Consider the following 8,663-nt stretch of genomic DNA (forward strand, 5'->3'; position numbering starts at 1 on the left):
AATCCTACACGTACTAGTGCACTTTCATGTCTAGTTTTTCCCCTGATGCATCTCATTTCAATTTTAAGCCTGGTATTATCCAACTTTTACCCAATTTTCATGGCTTAGATTCTGAAAATCCATACATGCATTTACGAGAGTTTGAAGAAGTGTGCAACACATATAATGATCTAAATTGTAGCATGTACACCATTCGACTTAAACTTTTTCCTTTTTCTTTAAAAGATAAAGCTAAAACTTGGCTACAAAATCTTAGATCGGGATCCATTCGAACTTGGGATGAATTGCAACAACAATTTTTGAAAAAGTTTTTTCCATTTCATAGAACAAATTCTTTCAAAAGACAAATCATCACTTTCACTCAAAAACAAGGAGAAACTTTTTATCAGTGTTGGGATAGATATAAAGAATTGCTTAATCTTTGTCCACATCATGGTTTTGAAATTTGGAGAGTTGTTTCTCAATTTTATGAAGGCTTAACACCTAAAGATAGGCAAATGGTTGAATTTATGTGTAATGGAACATTTGAAGATAAAGATCCAAATGAGGCAATTGAGTATCTCGATTCATTAGCTGAAAATGCTCAAAATTGGGACACTATAGGTACAATCGAACCATCAAACAAGATTCAATCTCCTACATCTGGTGGAGGTATGTACAATCTCAAAGATGAACATGATCTTCAAGCTAGATTTACCTCTTTGGCAAGAAAAGTTGAGGCACTTGAATTGAAAAAGAATGGTCAATTAAAATCTGTTCAAGAAATTGTGTGTCACATCTGTGATACAAGTGATCATTTTACAAAAGATTGTCCCACTTTGCCCTCTTTTAAAGAATGTCTCCATGAACAAGCCAATGTTTTGAACAATTTCAAAAGGCCAAATTTTGAACCATTTTCTCAAAATTACAATCCAGGTTGGCGAAATCATCCAAATTTTAGTTGGAGGAATGATAATGCTGCACAATTTTCACAACCACATTTCCAAAATCAAAAAAAATTTCAAAATTATGCACCTTATGTTCCTCCACCTAAAAGAAATTTGGAAGATACATTGAATTCTTTCATTGCAAAGAAAGAGTCTATCAATACTCAAACTGTTCAAACCATGACAGATTTAAAAGATACTCTTGCTAAATTTGCATATGCACTTAATGTTCATGAAAAAGGTAAATTTCCTTCACAACCTCTGCCTAATCCCAAGGATCATCATTCACAAACTGGAACTTCTGGAACTCAATCGATGGATCAGGTAAAATCTGTTATTACCCTTCAAAGTGGTAAGGTTGTGGAAAAATCCATTCTTGAACCTTGTGAAGATGATGATAAATCAACTCCAAAGAGTAAGGAAGTGGAACCCATAACTTGCGAAGAGGAGGTTCAACAGACAGTGTCACCACCATTCCCTCATGCATTGAAAAATACAAAAATATCAAATTTGAATTCTGATATATATGATATTTTTAAACAAGTAAAAGTTAATATTCCTTTATTAGATGCAATAAAAGAGGTACATCATATGCCAAATTTTTGAAAGACTTGTGCACTGTGAAAAGAAAATTGAATATGAAAAAGAAAGCATTTTTAGCTGAACAAGTAAGTGCAATCATTCAAAATAATAATTCTTTGAAATACAAAGACCCTGGTTGTCCTACTATTTCATGTTTTATTGGAGAACGAAAGATTAAAAAAGCCTTGCTTGATCTTGGAGCTAGTGTGAATTTACTTCCATATTCAGTTTATCAAGAACTCAATCTAGGCGAGTTAAAATCTAATTCGGTAACACTTTTACTTGCCGATAGATCTTTTAAAGTGTCAAGAGGTATGGTAGAAGACGTATTGGTCCAAGTTGATAACTTTGTATATCCTGTCGATTTCATAGTTTTAGATACACAACCTATCAAAGCTTGTAATGCAATTCCTGTAATTCTGGGTCGTCCATTTTTAGCAACTTCTAATGCCCTTATAAATTGCAGGAATGGAATAATGAAGTTGTCATTTGGTAACATGACCTTGGAGCTCAATGTTTTTAATCTTTGTAAGCAACCACATGACAAAGGAGATGAAGGTGAAGATGAAAATCTTATTGAAACTCTTGTGGAAGAAAACATTCAAGAAGAGAGTACTCGTGATCAATTAGATATTTGTTCAATTGAAACTGTTAAAGAAAATATTGAAATTGATCTTGATGATTTTATCAGGTATCACTCGTTACCAGGATCAGAGAAAGAATTTGATGCAAAATATGAGAACAAAGATGAACCACCCATATTGGAGTTAAAACCCTTGCCAGAAGAATTGAAGTATGCATTTCTTGGAGAAGATGAAACATATCCGGTGGTAATTTCTTCCAAACTAGAAAGTGATCAAGAAGGTAAATTAGTTGATATGCTTAAAAGACATAAAAATGCAATTGGTTGGACACTAAAAGATCTCAAGGGCATTAATCAACTAATTTGCACACACAAAATTCACTTAGAAGAAAATGCAAAAACATCTCAACAATCACAAAGGAGATTAAATCCACACATGAAAGATGTTGTGAAAACTGAAATTCTCAAACTACTTGATGTTGGGATTATCTACCCTATTTCTGATAGTAAGTGGGTAAGCCCAACACAAGTAGTTCCAAAAAAATCTGGCATCACAGTGATAAAAAAATGAAAAAGGTGAATTGTTAACAAGTCGAGTCCTATCTAGTTGGCGGATGTGTATTGATTATAGAAAATTAAATGACGCCACTAGAAAAGATCATTTTCCATTACCATTTTTGGATCAAATTTTAGAAAGAGTAGCAAGTCATCCATACTACTGTTTTCTTGATGGATATTCAGGTTATTATCAAATTCCCATTGCACTCGAAGATCAAGAAAAAACTACATTCACATGTCTTTTTAGAACATTTGCATTCAGAAGGATGCCATTTGGTTTATGCAATGCCCCAACAACATTTCAAAGATGTAAGCTAAGTATTTTTTGCGACATGGTTGAAAATTGTTTGGAAATTTTCATGGATGATTTAACTGTCTTTGGGAATACATTTGATAATTGTCTTGAAAATTTGGAAAAAGTTTTAAAAAGATGCGAGGAAAAAGGTCTTATTTTAAATTGAGAAAAATGTCATTACATGATTACTTCTGGAATTGTTTTGGGACATGTCGTGTCATCTCATGGAATTGAAGTTGATAAAGCAAAAGTTGATGTCATTGCCAATTTACCCCCTCCAAAAACCATTAAAGAAATTCGCTCATTTTTGGGACATGCTGGATTTTATAGGAGGTTTATAAAGGACTTTAGTTTAATCTCTAAACCCATTTGTAACCTCTTAACAAAAGACACTGTATTTGAGTGGACTCAAGAATGTCAAAATGCTTTTGATAAAATTATTCGATATTTAACATCAGCTCCTATCATGCAACCTCTTGATTGGTCTTTACCATTTGAAACCATGTGCGATGCGAGTGATTATGCAGTCGGTGCAGTACTGGGTCAAAGAAGAAAAGGTAAGCCTTATGTGATATATTATGCAAGTAGAACTTTAAATAATGCTCAAATGAATTACTCCACAACTGAAAAAGAACTACTTGCTGTAATATTTGCATTAGATAAATTTCGTTCTTATTTGATTGGATCAACGACTATTGTGTTTACTGATCATTCTGCTATTAGATATTTGTTGACCAAACAGGATGCAAAGCCACGACTGATACGATGGATTTTGTTACTCCAAGAATTTGACATTGTGATCAAAGATAAAAAAGGAACCGAGAATGTCGTAGCCGATCATTTATCGAGACTATTAACAGGATCATCTTGTGAAATGACAACAATTAACGATAATTTTCCTGATGAACATCTATTTTCAGTTACTACTACACCTTGGTTTGCTAACATAGTAAATTTTCTTGTGACAGGAAAAATGCCACCGCAATGGAGTTCCCAAGATAAAAGAAAATTTTTGAATTAGGTAAAAAACTTTTATTGGGATGATCCGTATCTGTTCAAGTATTGTCCAGATCAAATTTTTCGACGTTGCATACCCGACAATGAGGTAAGTAGTGTCATTAAATTTTGTCGTTCAGAAGCATGCGGAGGATATTTTTCTTCAAGGAAAACGGCTGCAAAAATCTTGCAGTGTGGGTTTTATTGGCCCACTTTGTTTAAAGACACCCACGAAATCTGCAAGATCTGTGAAAATTGTCAAAAATTGGGTGCGATTTCAAAAAGAAACATGATGCCTTTGAATCCTATCATTGAAATTGAAATATTTGACTGTTGGGGAATTGATTTTATGGGACCTTTTCCATCGTCGTTTGGATACTTGTATATTTTAGTAGCAGTTGATTATGTTTCCAAATGGATAGAGGCAATTCCATGTCGAAAAAATGATCATAAAATCATCATCAAATTTTTAAAAGAAAATATTTTTAGTAGATTTGGAATTCCTCGAGCCATGATAAGTGATGGGGGAACTCACTTTGTTAATAAACCATTTGCTTCATTAATGAAAAAATATGGTATTACTCATAAAGTAACTACTCCTTATCATCCTCAAACAAATGAACAAGTTGAATTAGCTAATAGGGAGATAAAGCAAATTTTGGAAAAAACTGTTAACTCAAATAGAAAATATTGGTCTATGCGACTTAATGATGCACTTTGGGCATATCGAACATCTTTTAAAACATCATTGAATATGTCTCCCTATAGGTTGGTTTATGGAAAACATTGTCATTTGCCTGTGGAATTGGAACATAAAGCTTATTGGGCGATCAAAACTTTAAATTCAAGCATGGATGATGCCAACAAATTGCGTAAATTGCAACTTAATGAACTTGATGAACTCAGAAATGACGCGTATGAGAATTCAAGGATTTATAAAGCAAAAATCAAATCATTTCATGATAAAACAATTCTTAGAAAATCTTTTGAGATTGGTAAAAAAGTTTTGCTTTATAATTCTCGACTTCACATATTCCCAGGAAAATTACGATCAAGATGGACAGGCCCATATGTTGTAAAGCATGTGTATACTTATGGAGCTGTGGATATTGAAAATCCTAAAAATGGTGATATTTTTAAAGTAAATGGACAAAGGCTTAAACCATTTTTAGAAAATGAAATCTTTCAAGAAGAGTTTATTTCCCTTTCTGATCCTTGATTTTTTTTTTGTGTTGCATTTAAGTTTGTTTGTTTTTATTTCAGGTTTTCTTAATATTTTTATTTTCCCGGTTAAATGGCGGATAATGGTACTCCGTGACTCTCATAGTCAGTTAAATCAGTTTCCCACAATTGCTGATACAAAAATAAAAAAAAAATCAAATCATTTCTTTTCTTTTCAAAATGGATGAAATTCTCTCAAAAATTTGTAAATATTTTCCCTCTGTTTCTGAAAATGTTATAAGAAAAATTTATGCAGGAAGGTGTGAAAGATTGAGATTGCTAATGCAAAAAGGAATTCCAGAAGATATTCGTATCGTAATAGAAGCTAAGGTCCGATTTGGAGGAGAAGTTCCACAATCATTGCTCATTCGGTATTTGCCTGGATTAGGAAAAAGCACTTATGCAAAAAAACGGAGGGCCAAAAGTTTAGGGGTTTGTCATAAGTGTGCAAGATGGACTTGTGACAAACGATGCAGATCTTTGGCATGTGTTTCCAATAACAGAGAAGATAAAATTGGTTTCATTAAGAATGAGCTGAGTAAGGAGTCTTTAGATAACATCTTATTGACTCTTGAGACGCATTCTAGTGGACATGTGCATATTGAACTTCTCCGTTTATGGAAACAATTCCAAGATGAGCGTCATAGTCTTGGGAATCCGACTAAAAAAGACCCTGTTTGCCAATTTATAAGAAAATTGGATGGGAAGCATATCCTTGACTCATAGATGGCGTTGAAGCCGTTTCTAGACGTAAAACCAGAGGAAAATTGTGAGCCACAATCACACTACTGTTTATATGCATGTGCGTCATTATTGTTTTTACTATTTATTCTGTTTACAGCTGTGACCCATAGTTTTGTCATGATAACATATTACCCCTATAAAATCTCTCATCCTTTTCTCTATTTTCGCAGACAAAAAAAAAAAGTAAAAACATGGCTGGATCCTCTGCACAAACATTGAAAAATATTTGTGTATTTTGTGGGTCGAGTCCTGGAAAAAATGAAGTGTTTGTAGAAGCAGCGAATAATCTTGGAAAGATATTGGCTGAGAGAAAAATTCACTTGGTATATGGGGGAGGTAATATTGGGTTAATGTGATCTGTTTCAACATCTTCTCATCTTGGAGGTAGTCAGATTTTGGGTATTATTTCTACAGCTTTAGCTGAAGGAAATATTACAGGTGTTACGATTGGGGAGGAATTAAAAGTTTCTTCTATGTATGAAAGAATCACTCAAATGATTGAAAATTCTGATGCTTTTATCGCACTACCAGGTGGTTTTGGTACATTAGAAGAAATTTTTCACACTGTTTCTTGGGCACAACTTAATATCCATAATAAACCTGTGGGCTTGTTGAATATCAATAATTATTTTGACAGTTTGTTGACATTTCTTGATAAAGCTGTGGAACAGAATTTCATTTCAGAAAATTCACGACGGATGCTCATCTGTGCTTCGACTGCTGACAAATTAATTGATGATTTGGAAACTTTTTGTTCATAAGCCTGATCCGATTATAACAAAGATCAATTGGTCGCAATCAAGCAGTAAGAAAAGGAAGTTGGATAATTGATTCAAAAGTCGTGGATTGGTTTGCGTTTGTTTCAGTTTGTTACTTCAATAAAATTCCAGGTGATATCTCTTTCATTACGTACTCTATTTATTAATAGTTATTTTGACATTAGGGACAATGTCATATTCTAATTAGGGGGAGAACAAACTTATAAAAAAAATTTAAAAAAAAATAAAAAAATAATATATATTATTTTAAAATAAAATCATGTTTATTGTTTGTATCTTAGTAATTTTTGCAAAAGTGTCATACATTACATGTTTGAAAGATTTAAATTAGAACATGCATTAATCTATTTAAGAATGTTTAAATTTTTATTTGAAAAAAAAGTCAATTTTAATATTCTGATCAATATAAAAATATGATTTATGAAATTTTTTTGAGTGATTAACCATTGTGATAAAATCAGGTATTAAAGTATATGGCCCAAGATATACCTTATAAGAGTGCCTATAATTGTAAACTCGCACATATTTTGTGAGTGAGTGGAGAGGACTGAGAAAACAGCTTTCGAGCCTTTATTGATCATGAGAGAGACTATCTATTGTTTAGATCTTGAGTTCTTATTTTGAAGAAAAAAAATGATATTTCCTAAAAAAAAAGGGAGAAAAATACAAAAAGAAAGATATTGAAGATCTATGTAATTTTTATGTTATATGCTACGACCCATATATCTCTCATAAAAAAAACAAAAAAAAAGAGAGAGAAATTTATTGTACAAATTAAATAAATATGTGGTCAAGAAGCATAAACTTAGTCTGATTCCATGATGTTATGCAAAAAAAAAAAAAAAACTCAGGAAAAAATATATAATAAGAACAACTAGATTTTGAATCAATGGATTTTCTATCTTTTGATTAATTTGGCTCGTTTGTCTGTCTGCATTCTGTAAACCATTTTTCTGAGCATTTATCTGTATTCCAACTCCATGAGAGAAATCGTTGCCATAAATTGAAACATTTATTAACCTGTGAGGATATGGAGTTGAGACTCTTACTAGGAATTTCTGAAGGTCATGTACATTTAACTACCTGAAATAAGCTTTGAATTGATCATCTCAAATTATTTCATAAATTATAATTATGATGATCTTGATATAACTTTGAGAGTTTTCAAATTTAATTTAAACACTTAGATAGTTTTGATTACATTTCTATTTAAATTAATCAATATGTTTTGTATTGCTATTAACGATTAAATTGCTAGGGACTAGCAATAAGCTGGTTGGGAGGTATGATAAACATAAAAATTATAAATTAATTAAATGTTTTATAATATAAATATATAGTTTTTGTTTTATTAAATGTTTAAATATTATATGTTTTATAATAAATTGTATAAAATATAAGTTGTTGTGTAATTACAAATTTTTACTATTTTTTACAGGTTCGATATAACAAGAATAAATTTGGCGTTGCAAATGGGATTAAGATGATTCTTGGACCTGTAGAAAGTTGATGTTAATATCTACAATATTGGTAGCAAGCATGAGATAAAAATCCTCTCACAATTGGGATCAAATTAAGCAACAAATAAAGTTACCAAAGGATTGACAGTTTTACCATGCTCTTGTATTTTGACCATATCTCTCAAATTACTTGGTCAAATGGTTTGAAAATAATATAACAACTAGACAACTCAATTATCCACATGTTTCTTTTTATGTGAATAAGCAAATTCGGAGAAGAAGATTTTCAAAAGTGATGTGTAATATAATATAATATCTTGGAACACCAACGAAGACTTTTGTGTAAAAAAATAATATTTTATTTGTGGTTGTCTCCCCAAATTTGGCCATAAATAGGGGTGCATTGTAATGTATTGAGATATCCCTCATTCTATGAACAAACCTTTGAGTTATAATATTTCTCTCTATATTTTTTCTTTATTTCTTCATTTAAATATAATGAGCATGTTAATTTCATAT

At 31.7% G+C, this 8,663-nt stretch overlaps 1 pseudogene; it reads left to right on the forward strand.

Annotated features, from left to right (window-relative positions):
- Window positions 1-351: 351 nt before the first annotated feature.
- Window positions 352-5,591, forward strand: LOC142505644 (uncharacterized; annotated as a pseudogene).
- Window positions 5,592-8,663: the final 3,072 nt, after the last annotated feature.

The sequence above is a fragment of the Primulina tabacum genome, chromosome 1 (genome assembly GCF_025594145.1).
Source record: "Primulina tabacum isolate GXHZ01 chromosome 1, ASM2559414v2, whole genome shotgun sequence".
In the NCBI taxonomy this organism is placed as follows: Eukaryota; Viridiplantae; Streptophyta; class Magnoliopsida; order Lamiales; family Gesneriaceae; genus Primulina; species Primulina tabacum.